Source organism: Balaenoptera borealis, assembly GCF_965194805.1.
Source record: "Balaenoptera borealis genome assembly, chromosome: 3".
Lineage (NCBI taxonomy): Eukaryota > Metazoa > Chordata > Mammalia > Artiodactyla > Balaenopteridae > Balaenoptera > Balaenoptera borealis.
The window spans coordinates 153,456,166-153,482,189 of NC_138866.1; the positions used below are offsets into that span (position 1 = coordinate 153,456,166).

General features: G+C 49.1%; 1 protein-coding gene across 7 annotated transcripts in view; it reads left to right on the forward strand.

Moving 5' to 3' along the window:
- APBA2 (amyloid beta precursor protein binding family A member 2) overlaps positions 1-26,024 on the forward strand; it is a 232,770-nt gene that overhangs the window by 20,385 nt on the left and 186,361 nt on the right. For all 7 annotated transcript variants that reach the window (XM_082386045.1, XM_082386050.1, XM_082386051.1 and 4 more), the window contains exon 2: positions 22,222-22,326. The gene's annotated coding sequence lies outside the window, so the exon portion shown is untranslated. The remainder of the gene's footprint in view (positions 1-22,221; positions 22,327-26,024) is intronic.

The window sequence follows — 26,024 nt, forward strand, 5'->3', positions numbered from 1 at the left end:
TGTTGAGCTGGAAGGAAGAATTTTAAAATTTCCTCCGGTTGAAGAACGCAAAATGGAACAATCTACATCAATTCCCCCAAATTGGACTTGTAGGCAAGTACTTGGAGAAATGGACTATTTCCTATGCATGGAAGCAAAGTCCGTGGGAACCTCCTGGTAATGAATTTTAAAGTGCTTGTCTACTCAGTCTCATTCCCAAATCCTGAGGGTCTTAAAAACCAGAAGCTGGAGGCCTGGGGGGTGGGGGGCAGGGCTCCCCACTCTGAATGGTGGGGAGGGGGGCAGCTGGGAAGGCCCACCCTTCTCTGCTGCGGTTCCCTTCCTCCAGGTCAGCAGCACTGTTTGTCAACAAGCGTGACCATCTCTTTTACTTCCGAAGATTCTGAAATTTAAGAGTGGTTTTGAGCCCTCTTTAGGTAGATGCCGTGTTCTGACATGCAGAGTTTCTATGTATTATTTCATTACCAAACAGTGAAAGAGCTCATAATTAACATATGGAGAGATGCCATCTCTGTGTTTCAAATATTCCCTTCTAATAGTGATCTCGTGTCTGTAGAGGAGAGAGCCATCTTCTGGCCGCAGAGCGTGGGGTCGAAGGACCCTGGCCTCGTGGGTGACGTCTGCAGTCTGTGGGTTGGGGGAGCCTGCCCGGGCTGTGGGCTGCGGATGGGGTGTTTTGATTATTGCCGCCCCATCTTCCAGGAACCCCTTCCCCACTGAGGTTCCCTGACACCCCATTTCTGGCCTTGTTCAGGCTCACTTTCTCCACTCACACGAGGGTGCCCAGCGGGAGGAAGCGGCAGGGCTTTCTGTGCCATCTTCAGAGCTGATGGAGGTGGAACCAGGCCAGCCGTGTCAGAATTTAGTGGGGGAGCAACTAGCAAGAAAACCCACTCTTTCCCTGTGGCACCAGAAATTCTGGTTAGAGGGATGGCCAGGAGTAGGAACAGGACGTCCACCGTGGACAGGAAGTGACTCCCAGCATGCGGGAGATGGAGACCAAGTCCAAGGGCCCCGGATAGGAGACCAGGGTGAGTGAGGTCTGATGCCAGGGGGTGGGTGGGGCTCGGTTATTTGAGAAGAGTGTATTTCCCTGATCAGCGGGACAGGAGTTCCGTTTCATTGGGGTCCTTCCTTCCAGTTTGGGATGGGTTCTGGAATGGTGGTGGTTGTTGTTGTTGTTTTTTTGGCCATGCTACACGGCTTGCAGGATCTTAGTTCCCCCGACCAGGGATTGAACCCGGGCCCCCTGCATTGAAAGCGCAGAGTCCTAACCACTGCACCACCAGGGAAGTCCCTGGAATTTGTATTCTAAGTGATAAAAAGGGGCAGGCGACTTTTCATGGCGGTGGGGTTAGCTTTGTCAGGTCCCCCTGACCTGGAGAGGTGGTGTCATTAAAATCCGGTAACTCAAGCAGTGCAGTATGATTAAGGACTTATTTATGTCATTGTGTTTTATTCGAAAGTTTGAAATCTGTTAAGGTGACTTTTAGGATTCTTGGTGTGGGTTGGGGACAAGTCTTTGTGTGGGTGGGTTTAATACCTTCTTGTGTGCACCTCATTTCCTGGGAATCACTGAGGAACCGCTCTTTGATTTTCAATTTTAAACCCTTATCTTCCGACAATCGGCCTCATCCAGAGCAGAATGGGCTGCAATTACAGTCTTCCTAATGGGATGGGTTTTATTTCGAATGAGTGGACTGAGACAGCATATCACTACGTTCGTATGACTGCTCACAATCACCCATTTTTCTTTCGTTTAATGGGAAATGTGTCGCTGAAGCCTGCTTCTCAGTCCTGGCCCCATGGTGGCCTGGGCGGATCCTGGCTCAGATCTGAGGCCACCTGTGTGCATCATCGGACGGGCCAGCCGTGGCCCAGGGAGGGAGGGCGAAGGAAGGGCCCATGTGGCTTTTATTTTGCTGCATTTTGTCCAGAAACATTTCGTCTGCTGGACTGAGTGGTTTTGATTTGGCCTTCAGCGGGAGTAAGGCATAGCATGATTTCACGGGCTTCTGTGATGGCCAGAGATACTGGCCAGGATGCAGAGGCAGGCGGGTGCCAGGTGGGATGGAGGTGCAGGTCCCAGAGAGCCTGGCAGGGCCTGGCCATTCTCTGCAACAAAACTGTTTGCTTTCACTGACATTGGAGCGCTGGGATCAGGGTCCCACCGTCGACACGACCGCTCACCGCATCTCCCTGTAGCTGGCTCGTGAAATTTTCCAGAGTCAGAGAGTATCTGAGCTGTTTGTTGTAGCGTCTCAACTTGGGAGAGCTCGGTCACCCTTTCAGCCATAAAGTGTGCCTTTCCCCAGAGGAGTAGATGCCAGAGAAGGTGTGTTTTCTATTTGAATCAACCCTGATACAGCCTCGGAAGTGCCAGAAAGGGGATCTCGCCTTGACACATACAGATGGGAACCCTTTCATTTCCAAAGTCTGTTAAAAAATCTTAATGCTTGTTAAAAAAAATCCACTTTACCATTGGCAAAAATATCCTCTTGTGTGTTTGCAAATTATACCTCTGCCTCTCTCAGGTGCCCCGTGAGTGTGGATGATGCTCCTGAACGAGGCTAGAGCCCCTGGATTTTCCGGAGCCCCCGGCCTGGCGCCTCCTGTGAGCTGCTTGTGCCCTAGAAAGGGCAGCTCTCCCCGATTTTGATAAGAAGGGCCTCTGGGCTCCTCACCATTCAGAGAAGCAGTGGAGTATCTTCTCCGTCTCCCACCTCATCCTCCTGAGTAAGTCTTGCTCCTTGTTCCCTGACAGTCATTCCACCAAAGTTATTTTTTAGACAGAGGCTTCTCTTTCGGTTGCCCTAGGCCCGGGGCCCCTCCACGGGGAGAGGAAGCATCTGGGAACATCAGCTGATGAGATGGCTGTTGCGCCCCCCACTCTGTCTTCTGACATCAAGGATATCTTTATTTTTTTAAGTTTTTAAAATTGTGGTAAAATATACGTAACATGAAATGTACCACTTTAATCATTTTTATGTGTACAGTTCAGTAGTATTAAGTACAGTCACTTTGTTGTGTAACCGTTACCACCATCCACCTGCAAAACTTTTTCATCTTCCCAAACTGAAACTGTCCGCATAAATGCAAACTCCCCATTTCCCCCTCCCCCAGCCCCTGGAAACCACAGTTCCACGTCTAAGTGAGATCATGTACGTAGTGTGTATTTGTCTGTCTCTGTCTTATTTCACTTAGCATAATGCCCTCCAGGTTCATCCACAATGTCACAAATGATAGATTTCCGTCTTCTTTTATCTATCTATCTATTTATCTATTTATCTATCTTGTTTGGCCACGCCTGCGGCCCGCAGGATCTTAGCTCCCCAACCAGGGATCGAACCCATGTCCCCTGCAGTGGAAGTGCAGAGTCCTAATCACTGGACCGCCAGGGAATTCCCTCTTTTTTTTAATATTAAATAGTAATCCACTGTGTGTATGTGTGTGTTTATACATATATATATATATATATATATATATATATATATATATATATATATGATATTTTCTTTATCCATTCATCTGTCTATGGACCCATATTGCTTCCATATCTTTTGCGGCAAGTGGGGGCTACTCTTCGTTGCTGTGCTCGGGCTTCTCATTGCGGTGACTTCTCGTGGCGGAGCACAGGCTCTAGGCGCAAGGGCTTCAGTAGTTGTGGCTCGCGGGCTCTGGAGCGCAGGCTCAGTAGTTGTGGCGCACGGGCTTAGTAGCTCCGCGGCATGTGGGATCTTCTCAGACTAGGGCTCGAACCTGTGTCCCCTGCATTGGCAGGCGGATTCTTAACCACTGCATCACTAGGGAAGTCCCCTGCTTCCATATCTTGGCTATTGTAAATAATGCTGTAATGAACATTTGAGTGCAGATACCTCTTTGAGATAGTGATTTCATTTTTTTTGGATATATACCCAGAAGTAGAATTGCTGGTAGTTGTATTTTAAATTTTTTGAGGAGCCTCCACACTGTTTTCCGTAGTGGCTGCACCAATTTACATTCCCACCAACAGAGCACGAGGGCTCCCTTTTCTCAACGTGCTCGTCAACGCTTGTTATTTGTTGTCTTTTTGGTGATCGCCATTCTAACAGGCGTGAGGTGATACTTCACTGTGGTTCTGATTGGCATTTCCCTGATGATCGGTGATGTTGAGCGCCTTTTCATGTGCCTGTGGCTATTTGTATGTCTTTGGAAAAATCTATTTAGGTCCTTTGCCCATGAAAAAAGTTGTTTTTTTCAGAGTTGTATGAGTTCCTTTCGTATTTAGGGGTTCCTTCTTTTTTAAGGCCAAGTCACATTCCATTGTATGTACATGCCACATGTTGTTTATCCGTTCATCCGTTGGACATCAGGAATATGTCGTGTAGTAGAAAGAACAAAGCGGCGAGACCTCGGTCTCCGCGGTTCACAGCCTCTGCGCGTGGGCAGGTGGGGGCTGGCCACGCTGGTGCTCTCGCTCGCTTCTGCTCTCAGCAGGCTCACGTGCAGTCTCCACGGGCTCCTGGGCCTGCTGCTGAGACTGGAGGGTGCAGATGGGTGTGGGAGCCAGTCCCTAACCCCAAAGAGAAGCAGGGACAGGCCAAGTGAATGGCAGCTCCTATCTAGGGCTTTAACAAGTTCAAAAAGGGAAAAGAGCTTGTATTCATCCTGAGGGCTACATGGTCACAGGCCACCCAAAGGATGCGCCTCTGTTCCCAGAATTGGTGGGAGCTTCTCTGGAGGATGTGTTTCTCCCAGAGCCCTTCGTCAGGATGGGAGCGCCTGCCATGGCTACTGTGATCACGGTCAGTGGCACAAGAGCCCAGGAGGTCCCGCAACGTATCGCCTCTCGTATAAGGATGTCAGTACATTTTTTTTTTTAATTTTTTTTATTTATTATTTATTTATTTATTTTATTTTTGACTGTGTTGGGTCTTCGTTTCTGTGCGAGGGCTTTCTCCAGCTGCGGCGAGCGGGGCCACTCTTCATCGCGGTGCGCGGGCCTCTCACTGTCGTGGCCTCTCTTGTTGCGGAGCATGGGCTCCAGACGCGCAGGCTCAGTAGTTGTGGCTCACGGGCCTAGTTGCTCCGCGGCATGTGAGATCTTCCCAGACCAGGGCTTGAACCCGTGTCTGCTGCATTGGCAGGCAGATTCCCAACCACTGCGCCACCAGGGAAGCCCCAAGGATGTCAGTACATTTTATCTGAAGTTGATAATATATCCAGAAATAGAGGTGTAAAAATATTATTTAGAGAGATGGAAATAGCCACCAGAAGAATTAAAATCTGAACTAAGGAAGAGGGTTGGCAGTGGCCTGGGGAAGTTGGGGTCAGGGAATATGGCTTTTCATTAGAAGCCCCTCCAGTATGGGATTATTCAGCCTGACTGAAAGAATCACCTCGTTTCTTCAGGGCTTTGCGGTAGCCAGTGACTGATCTGTGTAGTTACGTGGTAGATGGGGTCAGAGGTATCTGTCCTCAGGTATGATGGCAGTCACAGTGTAAGGTGTCCAGTAGCACCAGGCAGGAAATGGGAAGAGCTCAGGGACTGGTGGATTAACAGTGTCTGGCCCAGTAATTCCTGCTGAAACCTTAAGGGTGGGCAATAAATGAAAGCGCTGCCCCGGCAGATATGACTTGCATCCTAACAGCAGTCTTCAATGTCTTCTGTCAGAGGAGTGATGGTTGGGCCATTTCTTGTCCGTGGAGAGGGCTGGTGAAGGAGCTTTCAATCCAGGGCACCTGGGCCGTGCTTCAGTCCTCTACAGCACACCACCCGCGTCGGTTGGGAAAGAGAGTTACCACAATTGTTTTTTTTGGTTCTGGCTTTTAAAAAAATATTATTTTATTTTTTTAGTTGATGTATAGTTATTTTACAGTGCTGTGTTAGTTTCAGGTATACAGCACAGTGATTCAGTTATATATATAGGAGGCTGTATGTATATTGGGTTGGCCAAAAAGTTCATTCAAGAATGGACAGAAAAACCGAACGAACTTTTTGGCCAGCCCAATATATATAAATAGGAGAAATATTTCTTCTATATTCTGTTCTCCCACGGTTATTTTCTTATAGCCCTTGTCCAAGTGCACCCCAGTGATTTGTTTTCATAGATGTCAAAACCGTGGCTGGTTTCCAGAACATCATCTTTGGAAATTCTATATAGCAATGAAGCAGTTTTTCTCTTTCCATTTTTATATAGCTGCATCTATTTGAAATTTTAGTTTCATATCACATTTATCTAACAGTGTGTCCGCTCGAGATAGTTTGCATTCTATAGAATGGGCTTGATAGGAAATTATTTAAAAATTCAAATATTAGAGTTTCAAGGATCCTAAGTGTTGATTTTTAGGGAATGTACCAATTTTCATCTATGTGATTCTTTTCCAAAAGGGAGGGTCACGAAATGAATAACCTACATTTTCTGGTTTTTCAATAAGAAGCATTGATTGTGTTTTTTAAAGAAAGAACCATAAGAATATGTGATTTTTTTTTTTTTTATAAATTTATTTATTTATTTATTTATTTATGGCTGTGTTGGGTCTTCATTTCTGTGCGAGGGCTTTCTCTAGTTGTGGCAAGCGGGGGCCACTCTTCATCGCGGTGCGCGGGCCTTTCACTGTTGTGGCCTCTCTTGTGGGGCACAGGCTCCAGACGCGCAGGCTCAGTAGTTGTGGCTCACGGGCCTAGTTGCTCCGCGGCATGTGGGATCTTCCCAGACCAGGGCTCGAACCCGCGCCCCCTGCACCGGCAGGCAGATTCTCAACCACTGCGCCACCAGGGAAGCCCGAATATGTGATTTTAATTTTGACTTCATATTAATACCTTCAGAAACAGGAGGTTCTGTGTGCCTGGGTTCTGCATCTTTGAGTTTCCAGGAGCTTAGTGCACTGAGGCCTGATCCAGGGAGCTGGACAGTTTAGGTTCTGCTGGCTGCCTTCCTGCTCTGTCCAGGGAGACCAGATCCCAGAGGAGGACAGCAGCAATTAGGTCTTGTTGGGAAGAAAGAACACAGCAACGAGCACTGGACCGTTTTGCTTCCCCTGAACAAATAAGATAGTGCATTGCTGGCATCTGTAGCTCCCGTAGGGCCGTGTGGCAGGGGCTGGCCTGTGGGCTTGCTTGGCAGAGACAAGATGCCCACACCCAGGGCTGCTCTGCATGGTCAGGGAAGGAGTTTAATTCATTGACAGTTTGGGGGCTAATGATATTCACTTGTTCTGTACGGAGCTGGGGATGGATTCTTTCTCTTTCTTCAATTTAATAGAGCTTTACAAATCAAAATACATCCTGCTTAAGCCATTCAGAACTGCTTCCTGTTAAAAAAAAACCAAAAGGTAGCCCCTGTGATGATCCCCTCGCCCACCCCACACCATGGTGGCTTTGTGGGCAGTCTGCTTGCTGCCCCGAGCCCATCTGGACACGTTTCTGCTTCTCATCAGAAAGGGAGCTGTCACCAATGCAGATGGGAGACTCACGTTAGCTTTAGTGATGGAAAGATGGAAATAGAAGCTTCCTTGATACCACCATGCCAAGTAAGATAATGAGGATGCATATTTGCTGCTAGCCGCTGAAGGCAGACATCGCTAGAGTAATTTGGATTAGTGGGAAGTTGGAACATATTGTTTTAGAAGAGATTTCAAGAGCATCGTCTTTGGAAATCCTCTACAGCTATGAAGTGATTTTCTCCCCTCAATTCTACTTATATAGTGGTATCTGTTTGAATTTTTCATTGGTTATCTGTTCTCTCCAATAGTGTATTTGCCTGAGCTGTCTCAAATTCTATTAAATGGCCTTGGCATTAAATTGTCTTAAATATTTCTTATTGCTATTTGGAAGACCCGGAAGTATTTCCAGTGTTCGTATTTGGGTCATGGAGATGCCACTTTGCATCATTTTGTCATATGTAAGGGCCAGGCTATTTCAAGGAAGGTCCAGAGAAGAGACTTGCTATTTCTGAGAATATCCGATGGATTAGGAAGCACGGGTTATTCAAAGATCTGTCCTTTTCACTTTGAAATCTGAAATGGAAAAGCTGTGCTCAGGGGCAGGGGGATTTGGAACCTGGGAGGGAACGGGTCAGGCTCCCGGCTTCATTCAGAACCCACATCCTGCCCTACATGGCACAGCATCACGGAGGTGAAGATGCATGAAAAGCCCGAGTTCCAGCTGCTGGCTCCTAACTCGGGTGGGCGTGGGTGAGGAGGCTGGGTGGCTGATGGCTGGGGTGCTCCATCCAGCCTGGCACCCTCTGGAGGCTGATTCTCTTTATTCTGCAGATTTCCCTGGGGACTGTGGGGATGGCCTTGTTTCACCTGGGCGCCCTCATACAGTTATGGGACAGTTCCACCAGGCTGCAGGGTTGTGAGACGATGAGCCCCTGGCCCCAGTGTCACCTGATTTTTTATCCTTTGTTCCCTGGGCCTTTTGCTTGAAGGTACCTTGAGTATCTTGTGTGTGCATTTACTTCTAAAACGTGCATTAGGGACATCCCTGGTGGTCCAGTGAGTAAGACTCTGTGCTCCCAATGCAAGGGGCCCAGGTTCGATCCCTGGTCTGGGAACTAGATCCTGCGTGCATGCTGCAACTAAGAAGTCTGCATGCCACAACTAAGAAGCCCGCATGCTGCAACTGAAAGATCCCGCATGTTGCAACGAAGATCCCATGTGACTCAACTAAGACCCGGCGCAGCCAAAATAAATAAATAAGTAAATAAATAAATATTTAAAAAAATAAAAAGTAAAATGTGCATTAAGCCTTTTGTAAGATTTCAGAGTCATAACATCCATCAATGTATCCATTCACTCACCATTCAGCAAGTGCTTGTGGAACACCTACTGTGCACCGCGCTGCGTGGTGGCCTGGCCACGGGCTGCCGTGCCCTGGGGAGATCGTGTTCTGGTTCTGAGCACATCCGCACTTGTCCAGGGCAGGGACCACTGAGTTTTGTCCCGTGTAAATCGGATGCCTCGCACCGTGGTTTGCTGTGTTACAGGCAAGGACAGAAGGCAAGAACTTCCAGACAGATGGGGCGGGCTTGGCCTACCTGCCCAGTGGCCGAGCTTAAAGCCCATGGGTCCACACCTCCCAAGACAACATCCCTGCCATTTGTGGGGGACGCCGAGGGGCGGGCAGGGTGGCAGGGTGATGGGCCCTGTGTGTGCAAGGTGCTGGGTCAGGTGATGGACTTACTGCAGCAGAGGAGACATCTGCCCCCACCTCGTGGGGCTTCGGTTTGCAGAATTTTAGCTGTTCTCAATATTTAAAAAAAATTTCTCCTGGTTGTAGCATAAAATCACTTAGCTTCTTGCAGCGTGTTTTGAGGCTTTAATGCCATTCCGCAGATGTCCTTTCGTGATGCAAGAGGGCTTCCTGAGAAGGGGCTGGAAAGTGGTTTTCATCCAGCACTTTTGGCAGCAGTGTCTGGCAGGTTAGGGTGGAAAGAGGGTGGGAGGTGGCAGGGGGGCGCTCACACCCGCTGTTCCGTGGTTTCAGAACCTGGGAAAGCTGCTCACTCCCAAGCATGGTTTATAGGAGAATTTAAATTCCTTGAGCGACTTCTGAAAGGAAGCAGGCTTTATTTTCATTCATTAATTAATTTGTTTTTTTTTAATTTAATTTTTTATTGAAGTGTAGTTGATTTACAATGTTGTGTTAGTTTTTGGTGTACAGCACAGTGATTCAGTTATACATACACGTACATATTCTTTTTCAGATCCTTTTCCATTATGGTTTATTACAGGATATTGAATATAGTTCCCTGTGCTATACAGTAGAGCCTTGTTGTTTATCTATTTTATATATAATGGTTTGTATCTTTTAATCCCAAACTCCTAATGTACACCTCCCCCACTTTCCCCTTTGGTAACCGTAAGGTTGTTTTCTTTTTTTAAAAAATAGCATACAGATATTGCTACTTTTTAAAAAAATTAATTAATTTTTGGCTGCATTGGGTCTTCATTGCTGCGTGGGTTTTCTCTAGTTGCTGGGAGCGGGGACTACTCTTCGTTGTGGTGCGCGGGCTTCTCATTTCGGTGGCTTCTCTTGTTGCGGAGCATGGGCTCTAGGCCCATGGGCTCTGTGGGCTCTAGAGCGCACGGGCTTCAGTAGTTGCGGCGCACAGGCTCAGTTGCTCTGCGGCACGTGGGATCTTCCTGGACCAGGGCTCGAACCCGTGTCCCCTGCATTGGCAGGCAGATTCTTAACCACTGCGCCACCAGGGAATTCCCATAAATTTGTTTTCTATGTCTGTGGGTCTGTTTCTGTTTCATAAATAAGTTCATTTGTGCCATATTTTAGATTCCACAAAAAAGAAGATATGAAAATGCTGTCTGCTTGATTTTTTGTCTGTGAAGGGGTTGACGTTGCAGTGGAATATTTAAACGGGTTTGGGGTTTGGGCCATTTCGCGGTAGGGTCTCCTTTTGGAGGCCCATCGTTCTTCTGAGGACGCCTCTGGCCGGCCCCTGGGATTTGATGTCCCCCAGATTTCAGGAGGGGGCTGTTGTCACCAGCTGCTTCTCTTCCTGGGTGGGCACTCACAGGGCCTATGCCACCTGTGCTCCCTGCACCCCTCAGCACAACCCCCCGCTGGACTGACCCGACTGCCCCCCAGAGAGGGGTCAGGGAACATGTCCCGCCCTGACCCTGACCACCCTCTGTGAGTGCTGCTCCGGGGGAGGATGTGCGTCTCATCCTCTTTGTCCACGCACTCCTGGGCCTGAGTGTGGGTCCTGCCTGCTGCTCCTGCTGTTCGTCCTCGGCAGTTGGCCCCGGCCTCCCCGGGGCACGTGTGTATGCATGCACACACTCGCCATACACACACACACACCACACACAGACACACACCATACACACACACACACACCATACACACACACACGCCATACACACACACACGCCATACACACACACACACGCCACACACACATGCCATACACACACACACCATACACACACACACGCCACACACACACACACGCCATACACACACGCCATACACACACACGCCATACACACACACGCCATACACACACACACACCATACACACACACACGCCACACACACACGCCATACACACACACACGCCATACACACACACACTCACCATACACACACACACACACCCCACACACAGACACACACCATACACACACACACCATACACACACACACCATACACACATACACACACCATACACACACACATCATACACACACACACCATACTCGCACACACACACCATACACACACACCACACACACACACACCATACGCACACATACACACACACACACCATACACACACATGCCATACACACACACACACCACACACACCATATACACACACACACACCATACACACATACACGCCATACACACACACCACACACACATGCCATATACACACACACACCATACACACACACACCATACACACATACACACACCATACACACACACACACCATACACACACACACGCCACACACACACCACACACACATACACACACCATACACACACACACCATACACACACACACACCATACACACACACACGCCACACACACACCACACACACATACACACACCATACACACACACACCATACACATACACACACCATACACACACACACACCATACACAGACACGCACCCCATACACACATACACACACCACACACACACACACACACACACACCATACACAGACACGCACCCCATACACACACACACACCATACACACACACACTCCATATACACACATACACACCCCATACACACACACACACCATACACACACATGCACCCCATACACACACACACGCCATACACACACCATACACACATGCACACCCCATATACATACATACACACCCCATATACACACATACACACCCCATACACACACACACACCCCATACACACACACCATACACACACACGCCATACACACACACGCCATACATACACACACCATGCACACACACACACCCCATACACACACACACACACACACCATACACACACACCCCCCACACACTCACCCCATACACACATACACACCCCATACACACATCGTACACATGCATCATATACACACATACATACACATGCATCACACTTACATGTATCACATACCACACCATGCACCACACACACATACACACATACCTATACCGTACACATACATCATGCACACACCACACACACATACATGCATATACATACCATGCATCATGCACACACCACACACACATACACACATGTGAACCCCTCAGTGAGTGAAACTAAATTCTCAGTTTCCCCCAGATCAACACAGCAGCGCCTCCCCTCCCCTGGTCCAGTGCAGCCCTGGGCCCAGGTCCCAGCCCCCATCGCCTCCCTGTGTCTGGTCCCCACCTGCCTCCGTGTTTCCGTTTCCCCAGCTGCCCTATGCTGCGTGTGTTCTGATCCCCTCTGCCGGGGGTGACCTTCCTTCCCGAGGAGCCTCGGGCCCCTGCACTCTCCACACACGCCCCCTCCCTCCTGACCGCCGTTCCCCACTGTGGGTTTTCTCAGTGCTGACACCTCCCAGCTAGAATGTGAAACCCTCAAAGGCACAGACTGTGGGTTTCATCTTAATACTGCTGAATAAGAAACGCATTTTGGTAGAAGACCCAACCAGTACGCACGTATTTAATAGAGTCAAAGTGATGCCCCCTTGGCCTCCTCTCCCATCTGCATGCCGTCCACAGAGGAAGTGCTGGCGGGCATTGGTGGGAGCCCTTCCGGTCTGTTCTGTTTGCCTTTGCGTTCATACATGGACTTGCAGATGTGTATACATTGTCTAGCTGGCTTGCCGTGTCTGTAACTGGGATCTACACACACACAGACACACACTCACAGACATGCACACATACACATACTTAGCTAACTTGCTGTTTTCACTCAATCTCAGGCTTGTAAGATTTCTCTCTGTCAGCACATATTGGCCTACCTCTTTAAAAAAAAGTCTCAGAGTATTCCAGCCTGTGGATTCTGCCCTAATTTATTTAACCATTGTCCTAGTGATGGGCACTTAGGTTGCTTCCAGTTTTTAAAAAGATTGCTGCAGTGAAAATCCCTATACTCACATCATTTCATATACATGTGACTCCTGGAAATGCAGTTGCTGGGTAAAAGGATATGCGTGTTTAAATTTTTGATAGAGAAGGCGGAATTGCTTTTCTGAAAGGCGTCGCTGGGACTCCTTCTAAAGAAATAAATTTTTTTTAAAAGGAGAAAACCAGCAAAGAAGTTATTCACCACCAATAGCTAAATAAAGAGAGAGTGGTTCTCCCTCAGGCCATGAACTGTGAAATGCCACAGCCAGGGAGAGGCAGAGGATCTAGGCAAAGGTTGACATGGTTTCTAAGGTTTTCTGTGCTGTCCCCCTCACCCCCCAAAGCAGTCCTGGGGAAAGATGAGATGAACAACCAAAAGCCTGAGAATCTACTAATGCTCCGCAGTTTGGAGAGAGGAACACTGTGTGTGGTGGGGCTGGGGATGGATGCTCTTGGAGCCCAGTGACTCTCATTAAAGTCAGGAAAAACCTGTCCTCCTCCAGGGGTGCTGCCCAGGGTCTGTTTGCACTGCATTGTGGGAGAATCCCTTAGCTCCATCTATCAGTTTACCCATCGGCTCCTCAATTATACCCATTCTTACATTCAGCCTTCTGAATATCAACCATCATATTCTTTTTTGGGGGGTGGTTTATCCCAGAAAGGCAAGGTTTATTCAACATTTGAAAATCAATCAACACAATTTACCATGTTAATAGAATAAAGGTGAAAAAAAACGATCTTCACAATAAATGCAGAAAAGGCATTGGTCAAATTCAGCACTAAGTTTTTTACTATTATGAATAAAGCTGCTTATAAACACACATGTACAGGTTTTATGTGACGGTCAGTTTTCGTCTCACTTAGGTAAATATGAGAATTGGGATGGCTGGGTCTTATGATAAGTGTTTGTATAACTTTGTAGGAAGCTGCCAACATGTTTCACATAGTGGCTGCATCATTTTGCACCCTCATCAGCAAGGTATGAGTTATAGCTGTCGCATTTCCTCATCAGGATTTGGTTTTGTCAACGTTTTTTTTGTTTGTTTTTTGTTTTGTTTTGTTTTTTTAAGCCCTTCTAGTAGAGTAGAGGAATGTTATGATTCTTTTTTTTTTTAACATCTTTATTGGAGTATAATTGCTTTACAGTGTTAGTTTCTGCTGTATAACAAAGTGAATCAGCTATATGCATACGTATGTCCCCATATCCCCTCCCTCTTGCGTCTCCCTCCCACCCTCCTTATCCCACCTCTCTAGGTGGTCCCAAAGCACAGAGCTGATCTCCCTGTGCCATGCAGCTGCTTCCCATTAGCCATCTATTTTACATTTGGTAGTGTATATATGTCAATGCTACTCTCTTACTTCGTCCCAGCTTACCCTTCCCCCTCCCCGTGTCCTCAAGTCCATTCTCTGTGTCTGTGTCTTTGTCTTTATTCCTGTCCTACCCCTAGGTTCATTAGAACCATTTTTTTTTTTTTAGATTCCATGTATATGTGTTAGCATATGATTCGTTTTTCTCTTTCTGACTTACTTCACTCTGTATCACAGACTCTAGGTCCATCAACCTCACTACAAATAACTCAATTTCGTTTCTTTTTATGGCTGAGTAATATTCCATTGTATATATGTGCCACATCTTCTTTATCCATTCATCTGTCGAACCACCATATTTTTTAAAATTTGGAAGCATAATTATTTCAGCAGTTTTAGGTTTGCAGAAAAGTTGAGCAGAAAGTTCCCATATGGCCTGTAAACCCCATACCCCCTAATTTCCCCTATTATTAACATCTTGTGTTAGTATGGTACATTAGTTACCACTGATGAGCCAATATTGATACACTATTATTATTATTATTAACTAAATTAGGGTTAGGTTCACTCTTTGTGTTGTACATTCTATGGGTCTTGACAAAAGCATAAAGACTCAGACTACCATCCTTTTGTTCTACTAGTTCGTTAGTTGTGTCCTGTTAGCTTCTTCCTGTTTTAAGGACTACCCTGGTAACAGCCTTTGGAGTCTTGGGAAGGGCCAGGGTGCTGAGGTGCTGGCTCTCGCCCAGGGAGCTGTGCTTCTGTGGTGTCCTGGTCCCCCCACCCCGAATTCTGAGCCTGCTCGGGTCTCAGCGCCTGTCACCGTGTGGCAAGGGACTATGGGGACTGGAAAGCAGCAGATGAAGCAGGCAGCCTCCCTGGGCTCCTCTTCCCGGTTTCCCCTCCTTTTCCCCTCTTGGAATTTGTGTCATTTATCTCGGAATGTTCTAGCAAGATGTAGTATTTTAAAGGACTGCCCGGGTGGGTATGGGTGTGTGGGTGGAGGGCTGCTGCCGTGGCCCTGCTGTCCCACGATGGATAGCGTGGGGTTCTGGGGGGGCGGCCGCCATGGCCCCATGTGCGCCCCCCTTGCTTGTGGTGAGCGTGTGAATAGGGAGGGAGGTGGGAGGGGATCTGCGGCGCTTTCAGGATGAGGACCGGCCCCTCTTTTTGTTGGAACAAGAACTGGCCTGGATGTGGCGTCTCGGTTGGAACGGCTGTCCTCCCGGCCCCACGTGGCAGGGGACGCCTCTCGTACAGCATCCTTCCAGCTGTGGCTGCTCCGAGGGCAGAACCTGTGACCCCTCCATGCCCCATGCCCCACAGCCATGGAGCTGGGTGTCCAGGCCACTCCGAGGGTTTGCACCTCGCCCGGCTGGGCCTGGCACGTGGAGGTGTTCATGAGTGAGCTGGGCCCCGACGAGGTGGGGCTGGATGTCCTCAGACCTGGTCGAAGTGGTTGCCCTGTTCACCTGGCAGGTGGCCTGGGCAGCCCTTGGTCCCCCTGAGCATCGGTCTCTGTGTGTGTCCTGGGGATGGTCCTGTCATCGAGTCACCATTCAGCGGGGTGCCACTGAGTACTGCTGTGGGTGGCCCCCACAGAATGTGGCAGGTGGGGGTGGCGGGGTTTCCGTCCCGTGGGTGAGGGGGGTGGGAGGGCAGGACAAGGCTGCAGCCCGGCCCGGTGAGTGGGGTGCTGAGTGCTCAGCTGTCACCCAGGGCTCGCCGGGGGCAGGCCTGGCGTGGCTGAGCCTCGGCACAGAGCCCTGCGGCTGGGGCAGGGTGATGGACGGAGGCCGGAGGGCGCGGAGGCCAGGCCTGGAGGCTCTCCCCACCCTTATGAGGACATGTGCTCTGCATGTCGGGGGTCTTTGGAGGGGGGACGCTTGAGGAGAGGAGGATTCGACCTGACTTACGATTTATAATAATATTTTTATAACAGCTTTACTGAGATACAATTCGCATAACATACAATTCACCCATTTGGGGACTTCCCTGACAGTCCAGTGGTGAAGACTTCGCCTTCCAATGCAGGGGGTGCGGGTTCGACCCCTGGTCGGGGAGCTAAGATCCCACATGCCTCAGGGCCAAAAAACCAAAACATGAAACAGAAGCAGTATTGTAACAAATTCAATAAAGACTTTAAAAATGGTCCACATCACAAAATAGAAAAATAAAAAAAAATTCACCCCTTTGAAATACACAGTTCAGTGGTTTTTAACACACTCACAATGTTGTGCAACCATCACCACCATCTAATCCTGGAACATTACCATCGCCCATACCCATTAGCAGGCATCCCCTGTTTTCCCCTCCCCACCCCAGGCCTAGCTTTGATTTCTTTAAGTGAATGTGTTGTTGAAGAATAACCATCATACGGGCATGTACACTCGTCCTGGAGTGAATGTTTGTGTCCCCCCCTTCCACTGCCAGTTCATGTGTTGAAATCTAACGCCCAGTGTGGTGATATTAGGAGGTGGGACCTTTGGGGTGATGAGGTCATGAGGGTAGAGCCCTAAGAATGAGATTAGCGCCCTGATAAGAAGAGGTGAGGCAGCTGGCTCCCTCCTCTTCCACCGTGTGAGGACACAGCAAAAAGTCAGCCATCTGCAACCCAGACAAGGGCTCTCGCTAGAACCCACCCACGCAGGCATCCCGATCTTGGACGTCCAGCCTCCATAACTGTGAGAAGTAAATCCCTGTGGATGAGCCACCCCGTCTGTGGTGCTTGGCTATAGCAGCTCGAGCTGATTGAGACTGAGTGTGGCTCCCCTACGTGGTGCTGACCCACCCTGAGAGGGCCATGTTGGGCGAGGGCTGAAGCAGGAGCCCTGTTAGGAGCGGTTGATGGGGAGGGTGATTGCAGGAGGGGGTTCTAGAGGCGTCTGACGCTCGAGGCAGCACAGACCTGGTGGCTTGGAGGAGGGGAGGGAAAGGAGTCAAGGGGGACCCCAGCTGGGGGCTGAGTTGTCATCAGCTGGACAGGGGGAGGCTGAGTCTCGTGGGGGGAGGGCTTGGCCAGCTCGGATGTGCTGGGCACCAGGTGCCTGTTGGGCAAACATTGGAGGTGCTGATGGGTGGATGGTGTGTGGGCTTCCAGAAAGTTCTGTGGGGTTGCATACACACCAGGGAGCCGTCGGCTTAGGGCGGGCCCCTGATCCGTGGTCCTGGACCAGAGGTCTTGCACACGCAAGGACAGCCCACCCAGCGACGTGGTAAGCTACCGAAACTGTCACAGAGCTGGGGTGCATGCAGCCCGGGGGCCCCTGCTACCTGCGGTGAGCCTGTCTGCCCGGCCAGAAGGCACAGGTGTGATTTGGGCTCAGGACCTATTTCTAATCTTCACTTGTCTGGGGAGCCCGCCAGGTGTCAGATCCCCTAAACTTCCCCCAAGTTTGTATCCATCAAATTTAGAATATATCATGTAGTATGCAGACATTTTAATCCATGTAGAGGGTCCATTGCACAATTTGTGGCATTTCCATCATTTCACCTCTCTGATCATATTGAGGATATTTTTCGGATAGTCAGGGAGGTGTCACTTTGGCATAACACAAAATTACAACATTTTCGAAAGCGGGCAGAGTAGAAAACGATACCTAAAAATACTTCAGTGCGGCCACATCATCACATTCTGCGTTGAATGCTTCACATGTCCCTAGAGGCTCCACCTGGGACTTAACTCTGCAACCTGGAGCGAGTGACTGGCCCTTCCTGAGGCTCTGCTGGCTTCGAGGACGGGCTGAGAAGAGAATCCCTCACCCCGGGAGGCTCAGCACCCCCTGGGTCGATGGGCCTGGACTCCCGCCTGGAGGGGAACCGTCCAAGTTGTAGTGTGCAAGGCAGGCGGCTCCCATCTGAGGACCAGGATGACCCTCTGCCCTGGGCCAGGGGGATGGATTGTCCCGATCTTTGTTCCTTATGCCTTGTGGGGTCTTCTGTGCTCTCCGCAGGGGCCTGGCCTGCCCCTCCCCTCCCCCACACCACTCGCTGAGGCTCCAGGAACCTTGGGGTCAGTGCTTTCCCAAGTTGCCGTTTTGGTGCCTTGGACAGTTGGTCCTGATTCTTTTACCCCAAACATGTGACCGGGTGGCCCTGCTGCCTTTGAAGCCTGACATGCCCGTTGTCATGTGCACCTGTGGGTGGGGGCCGTGAACCTTCCCAGGGCAGGTGTGCTCGGAGCACACCTGGGCTCCTGGGCACTTGTGGAAGGGCAGGGGTTTTCAGGTGGGATGTGCCCACGGACTTGAGTTTTTGTGAAGGACAGTGGGTCCCCCTTCCGCCTTTGTCCTGGACACGGACAGCAGCCACCTGAGACTTCCCCCCATCATAAGGTAGTTCTATGTTTAATTTTTTGAGGACCCCGCATACTATTTTACATAGTGGCTGCACTAATATTATATTCCCACCAACAGTGCACAAGGCTTCCCTTCTCTCCACATCCTTGCCTACACTTGTTATTTATTGTCATTTTGATACTAGCCATCCTAATGGGTATGAGATCTCATTGTGGCTTTGATTTACATTTCCCTGATGATTAGTGATGCTGAGCATCTTTTCATGTGCCTGTTGACCATTTGTTTCTCTTCTGTCTCAGCTCTTTAGGGACCAGATGGAGAAAGGCCTTGCTGAGTGGACCGGGGTGGGAAAACCTGGGGGGCGGTGTGATTGGACCTTCCCCCAGCTGAGAGTGGTGGCCTGGGGGGTGTGAGCAGGGCTTGGGGCAGGGCGGGGAGGCCTGGCCACAGCACATAGAAGGCTCTTGGCAAAAAGTGACTCCAGCAGGTTACAAAGGTTGGAGCTGCCCCTGACCCTGGGGCCAGGCCTGACCATGTGAGCTCGGCCATTTTTCTGCTGTCCAGGCATCCAGGGACCCAGTGCCAGTGGGGGCCTGGTGGAGGTGGGTGTGACACTGCCAGCACCATGTCCCTTCTGGCAGTGTCCCTGCGCCAGCCCAGTCCCGGCTTGGCTGATTCCAGCCGAGCCACCTACCCACACTGGTCACTGTTGGCTCTGAGGTGGTCCAAGGTTCTTAGCTACCAGGAGCAGAGCGCTGGTCTTGCCCTGACATGTGGTCACCGTCCTTCACCCATCTGATGCTGAAACTCGTCTTCTGTGCACCGGTGCCTATTCGAATCTCAGAGACAGAGTTTTGGGTGAAGTGGAAAAGAATAGCTTTATTGCTTTGAGGGACACGGTGAGCTCATGCCCTCAAAGCTGTGTGTCTTAATCTCGGGGAATTTGGTGAGGAGTTTTATAGCAATGGTTCAAGGGTGGGGTTGCTGATAAGGATCAGGGTGTGTGCAAGGCCTGTACTACTTTAATCTGGCCTCAGATGGTCTCCTGACGAGCTTCTGTTGTTCTGGAGGTTCTCAAACTGTGACTTTCTCTCTGGAATGAAGATTGCTTCATCAGGTAGTTGATGTCTTCCCTTTGTCGGGGGTTTTAGTTCTGCAGAAGAGCTCAAAGATATTGTTATGTGTATCCCTTGAGGTGGAACCAGGACCCTGCCCCAAGGCTGCACTATTGTTTCTTGGCTATTCCTCCCTTGTCTCTGCATCCCCTCCCTTCCCTGATTAGCAACTGTTTGAACCTGCGCGTTCGAACTCAGGGAAGGTCATGGAGGCTGGAGTCTGTTCCCTACAAACAAGAAACGGGGGACACAGAAAGGCTTCCGTGCCCAGGAGCCCCACAGGGTCCTGCTCAGTTTCACGCCCATGTTCTTTCTGGGGTTGAGAAGCAGAGGTGGAGGGCATCCACTGGCCCCTGGGAACCTTGCTTTTCACTTCCAGTTAGTTCACAACCGTGGGGATTTATGAGCTGCTGGAGTGATTTGCATTTCCCTGCAAACCCTTTTTCAGGGCACACCATGTGAGTGGCTGGGCACAGGGAGGGAGGCACTGTGTCACCTGCGTCCTGCTGGACGTCACAGCAGATGGAGCCGAGGGCCTGAGCCTGGCATGCACTGGGGTGGCCCCACTGGTGGCTGTTGGACGGAGGGTGGATGGACCATTGACGGAAGACTCCCTGGGCCCCAGGCAGCCACCCCTACCCCCTGTGGCGGGCCTGTGGAGCAGGAGCATGGCTGAGACGCTGGCTGCGTTTTTAGCCTCAGGGACACGCCGCGCATGGCAGCCTGCAGCCCGTGGCAGGTGACGGGTGGGTGGGTTCAAGGCAGTTTTGCAGCACGGCGAGCGTGCAGCTTCAGGGGCTGGCAGGCACTCAGTGTGATTTCAGCGATCTCAGTGGCGTGCTCCATTGCTTTCCGTCCGCTGTAGCTGGTGCCTTTGACCCCAGCCTGATGCTCCATCCTCGTCTCTCAGAGTCGCTTCCCCACCTTTGCTGCTTTTTGCATTTATCCTCCCCTTTCCTTAAGGCTGGGATTGAGGCCCATGTCCTCAGCTTGCTGGCTGCAGTGGCATGTGAAGTCTCTGGAAAGCTGTGACTTTGGCAGGCCAGGAGCCTAGAGGGAGCAGGAGATGTGGCTGGGAATGATTGTGAAAACTGCAGAAACAAGACAGGCTGAGAAGATTGTGGTTACTGCTGGAGTTCAGGGACGCCTCTCCCAGTTGGGTTTTGAAGGATGAATAGTAGTTTGTCAGTGAGATTCTAGAGGCGTGAAAAGGGAATGGCTGAAACACTGGCCTGGAAGGTGTGAGACCCCGACAGCATGGGGTCTTGGGGGTGTGACAGGGGTGAGGCTTCAGGGATCGGCAGAACGCAGACCCGGGAGCTCATGGTCCAGACCTGATCACCGCGTGGTGCAGCACCATGCTTCCAGACCCCATTAGAGTCCCTGGCTGTAGGTGGGGGCAGGCACGGTGTGATTTGGGCTGGGTGTCATCTGCATGGAGGGTGGAGGGGGTCCGTGATTGGATTTAGGAGGCCTCCAGCTGGGTGGCCTGCTCTGTGGGCAGGAAGCATGGCAGGAGCCCTCCGCATCAGAGCTCGAGGACTCTCGTAAGTTAATGGGGGTCTGTGCCCTCACTGGACAGGCAGGGAGACCAGGCTGCCGGTGCTGGAGTGGGGCCTGATCCCCACATCTCAGCGCCCCTGGCATCCTCCGAGAGGAGGAAACGGAGCCCCAGGAGGTTCTGGAGCCTTCGCAGGCTGTAAGGGCAGAGCTAGGTCTGAGCCAAGGTCTCTCCGTGGCCCAGCTGTATGCAGAGATGCAGGCGCCGCCCCTGCCAGGGTGGCTCCCCCACGTGTCGGGGCAGACGATGTCCCTTGCACGCGGGGTGGCTTGTGCTGCACACCCGCACATGCACACACTCACCCTTTCTTTGACAAGACTTTGTTTAGTGCATTTTGTAAAATTCCTACCCCCACTGTGCTGTGTGCAATGCACAGAATTTTAAGATAACCCAGACATCACCAAGCTCTGTATCTTGTGTAGCATTTTGGTTTTTTGGGGAAAACAAGTTGGGGACAGAACCTTGAAGAATATGCTTCCTTTCCTGTCAGAGCAAAAGGAACCTGTAGTCTTAAGGCCACGGGGTTTCCTGCATCTTCCTCCAAAAGGGTTAGAGAAATGCATCCCCAGGAGAGCAGGGCCGGTGGCTGCGTCCTGAGTGCCTGCTGGCCTTCGGGAGTAGCGGGAGGGCTCCCCTGAAAACTTGGGGAGACTCATGATCACCTTGCCACTCTTTGATTTTCAAACTGTTGGGTGGCTCTGTGGACCCCGGGAGCTCTGATTACAGAGTCCTGAGCTGCTTTGACGTCAGGCACAGGGAGCTTTACTGAGCCTGTGATCCGGCACCGCATCGGAGAACTTCCTTCTGCTCGTACAGGAGCAGCCTGTGTGTTCAGCCCGCTGACGCCAGCCCGTGTACGCTTTCATTTCAGTCTCCGGAGCGTCCGAGCGTCGCTGCGTCTCGTCGGGGGAGCCGACGGCCAGGCCGGGACCGATCTGCGGATGGCCCAGGGTCCCCAGGCGCCTGCAGCTTCCCGGTGAGTAGGACCTGCGGGGTCACCACGCTGTCCGTCCTGTGTGCCTGGTCATCTGAGCATCTGCACTCACGGGCTTCCCCGGGGGCTGGGGGACAACCGGGCCCGCCCCCCTCATCCTTCTCCAGCAGAAGCTCCAATGCAGCTACACTCAACGTTTTTCACCGTTTTCTGTTTTGACAAATTGATGAGGAGAAAGATGAGTTTGGGGCGTCCCCAGAGGACAAGCCGCGCAGAGCAGACGTGGTTTCCTGTCACCCTTCTTTTCTCCTTTCAGACCCACCTTGTCCCCTTCTGCCGCTGGGGATGCTCCAATATGAGTGGCGCCGTTGCCCCCTTCCCATTAGGGTGCTGATAGGCCAGGTTGTGATATTAGGGGAATGCTGGCCTCATAGAATGAGTTAGGAAGTGTTCCTTCCTCTTCTAATTTCTGAAATAGAGTATAGAGAATCGGTATCATTTCTTCCTTAAATGTTTGGTACAATTCAGCAGAGAAACCATCTGGGCCTGGTGATTTCTTTTGGGAAAGTTATTAATTATTGATTCAATTTTTAGGATACATATAGTTATTCTGTTTGTCTATTTCTCCTTGTGTGAGTGAGTTTTGGTAGTACGTGTCTTTTAAGGAGTTGGTCTGTTTTATCCAAATTATCAAATTTGGGGGCATGGAGTTCTTTGTAGTACTCCTTTATTATTATCCTTTTAATGGGATATTATTATCCTTTTCTATGGGATCAGTGTTGATGACTCCTCTTTCTCTTTTGGCGTTGGTAGTTTGTGTCTTCTTTTTCTTGGCTAACCTGGTCAGCAAAACAGATTTTGGGTTCATTGATTTTCTGTATTTCCTCTTTGTTTTCAATTTAATTGATTTATGCTCTAATTTTTATTATATTTCTTCTGCTTGTTTTAGGCTTCAGTTTCTCTTCATTTTAGTTCCCAAGGTACACGCTTAGGTTATTGATTTGATATCTTTCTTCTTTTCTAATGTATACATTTAATGCTATATATTTCTAAGCACTGCTTTTGTTAAATACGTTGTAGAAATTCTGACAAGTGGTATTTTTGTTTTCATTTAGTTAAAAAAACAAAAAATTTTTCTTTTCATAGTTCCTCGTTGACCCATGTGTTGTTTAGAATTATGTTGTTTAATTTCCAGATATTTGGGGATTTCACCTATTTTCCTTTATTGATTTTTAGTTTAATTCCATTCTGGTCTGAGAATGTACTTTGAGTGATTTCAACTTTTAAAAAACTTGTTCAGGTGTGCTTTATGGCCCAAAATGTGTTCTGTCTTGGTGCTATGGTCTGAATGTTTGTGTCCCCCCCAAACCCCACCCCAAATTCATCTGTTGAAATCATAACTCCCAAGGGGATGGTATTAGGAGGTGGGGCCTTTGGAGGGTGACTAGGTCATGAGGGTGGCATGCTCATGAATGGGATTAGTGCCCTTATGAAAGGGACCCTGCAGAGCTCCTCACCCCTTCTGCCATGTGAGGACACAACAGGAAGTCTGAGATCCAGAAAGGGGCCCTCATCTGACCAGGCTGGCCCCTGATCTCGGACTTCCAGCCTCCCGAACTGTGAGAAATAAATTTTTGTTGTTTGTATGGCACTGTAGCATTAATATTTTGTTACAGCAACCCATACGGACTAAGGCACTTGGTAAGTGTTCCATGCGAGCTTGAGAAGAATGTGTATTGTGCTGTTGTTGAGTGGAATATCGCGTGCATGTCAGTGAGATCCCGGTGAGGGATAGTGCTGTCCAGGTGAACCATCCTTGCTGATTTTCTGCCTGCTTGTTCTGTCAGTTACTGACAGCGGATGTTGACGTTGTCAGTTATAATAGTGGATTTGTCCTTCTCTCTTTGCAGTTCTATCAGTTTTGCCTCATATATTTTGATGCTCTGTTAGGTACATAGCCATTTACGATTGCGATCTCCTGTTGGAGAATTGAATTACGTATCATGCGGTAATGCCCCCTCTTTATCCCTGACAGTTTTCCTTGTTCTAAAGTGTGCTTTGTCTGAAATGAATATTGGTACCCCAGTTTTCTTTTTTTTTTTAATTTTGAAATGAGATTATTGTTTATTTTTTATTGGAGTATAATTGCTTTACAATATTATGTTAGTTTCTGCTGTACAATGAAGTGAATCAGCTATATGCATACATATATCCCCTGCCTCTTGGACCTCCTTCCCCCTCATCCCACCCATCTAGGTCATCACAGAGCACCGAGCTGAGCTCCCTGTGCTTCAGGTTCCCACTAGCTACCTATTTTATACATGGTAGTGTATTTATGTCAAACCTAATCTCCCAGTTCATCCCACCCTCCCCTTCCCCCACTGTGTCCACACGTCCATTCTCTACGTCTGCGTCTCTATTCCTGCCCTGCAAATAGGTTCATCTGTTGGTACTACAGTTTTCTTTTTTTTTTTAAAATTAATTAATTAATTTATTTTTGACTGTGTTGGGTCTTCGTTTCTGTGCGAGGGCTCTCTCTAGTAGCGGCGAGTGGGGGCCACTCTTCATCGCGGCGCTCAGACCTCTCACTATTGCGGCCTCTCTTGTTGTGGAGGACAGGCTCCAGACGCGCAGGCTCAGTAGTTGTGGCTCACGGGCCTAGTTGCTCCGCGGCATGTGGGATCTTCCCAGACCAGGGCTTGAACCCGTGTCCCCTGCATTGGCAGGCAGATTCTCAACCACTGCGCCACCAGGGAAGCCCTACAGTTTTCTTTTGATTGGAGTTAGCACGGTATATCTTTCTCCATACCTTTACTTTCAACCTAAAAGTGTCTTTATATTTAAAATGGGTTTCTTGTAGACAGCATGTAGTTGGGTCTTGTGTTTTTATCCACTCTGACAAACTCTGTCTTTTAATTGGTGCATTTAGACCATTTACATTTTAAATGATTATTGATGTATTTAGATTGATAACAAACTTCTCTTTTTTTAAATTAATTTTTATTGGAGTATAGTTGATTTACAATGTTGTGTTAGTTTCTGCTGTACAGCAAAGTGAATTGGTTATACATATACATATACATATATCCACTCTTTTTTAGATTCTATTCCCATATAGGTCATTACAGAGTATTGAGTAGAGCTCCCTGTGCTGTACAGTAGCTTCTTATTAGTTGTATATAGTAGTGTGTCAATTCCAGTCTCCCAGTTGATCCCTCCCCCCACTTCCCCCTTGGTAACCATAAGTTTGTTTTCTGCATCTGTGACTCTATTTCTGTTTTGTAAATAAGTTCATTTGTACCATTTTTTAGATTCCACATATAAGTGGATAGCAAACTTTTCATTCACTGTCTTCTGTTCTTGCCACTTCCTTTTCTCACTTCTCTGGTTTTCATTGACCATTTTATAGGAATCAACTATATTTCTCTTAGCTTATCATTTTTAATTCTTTTAAAATTTTTTATTGTTTGACTCAGAGTTTACAATATACATTTTTAAGTAATCTAAAGTCCACCTTCAAATAACACAATAGTTCTTCATATTTAGTGCAAGTACCTTAAAACAGACTATTCCCAGTTCCTCCTTCCCGTCCCTTGGGACACTGCTGTCATTCATTTCCCTTACCCATAAGCTAGAATCATCACAATACATTGTTACTATTAGAGTTTTAAATAGTTATCTTTTAGATCAAATAAGAGTAAGAAAAGTATAAGATTTTATTTTACCTTCATTTATTCCTC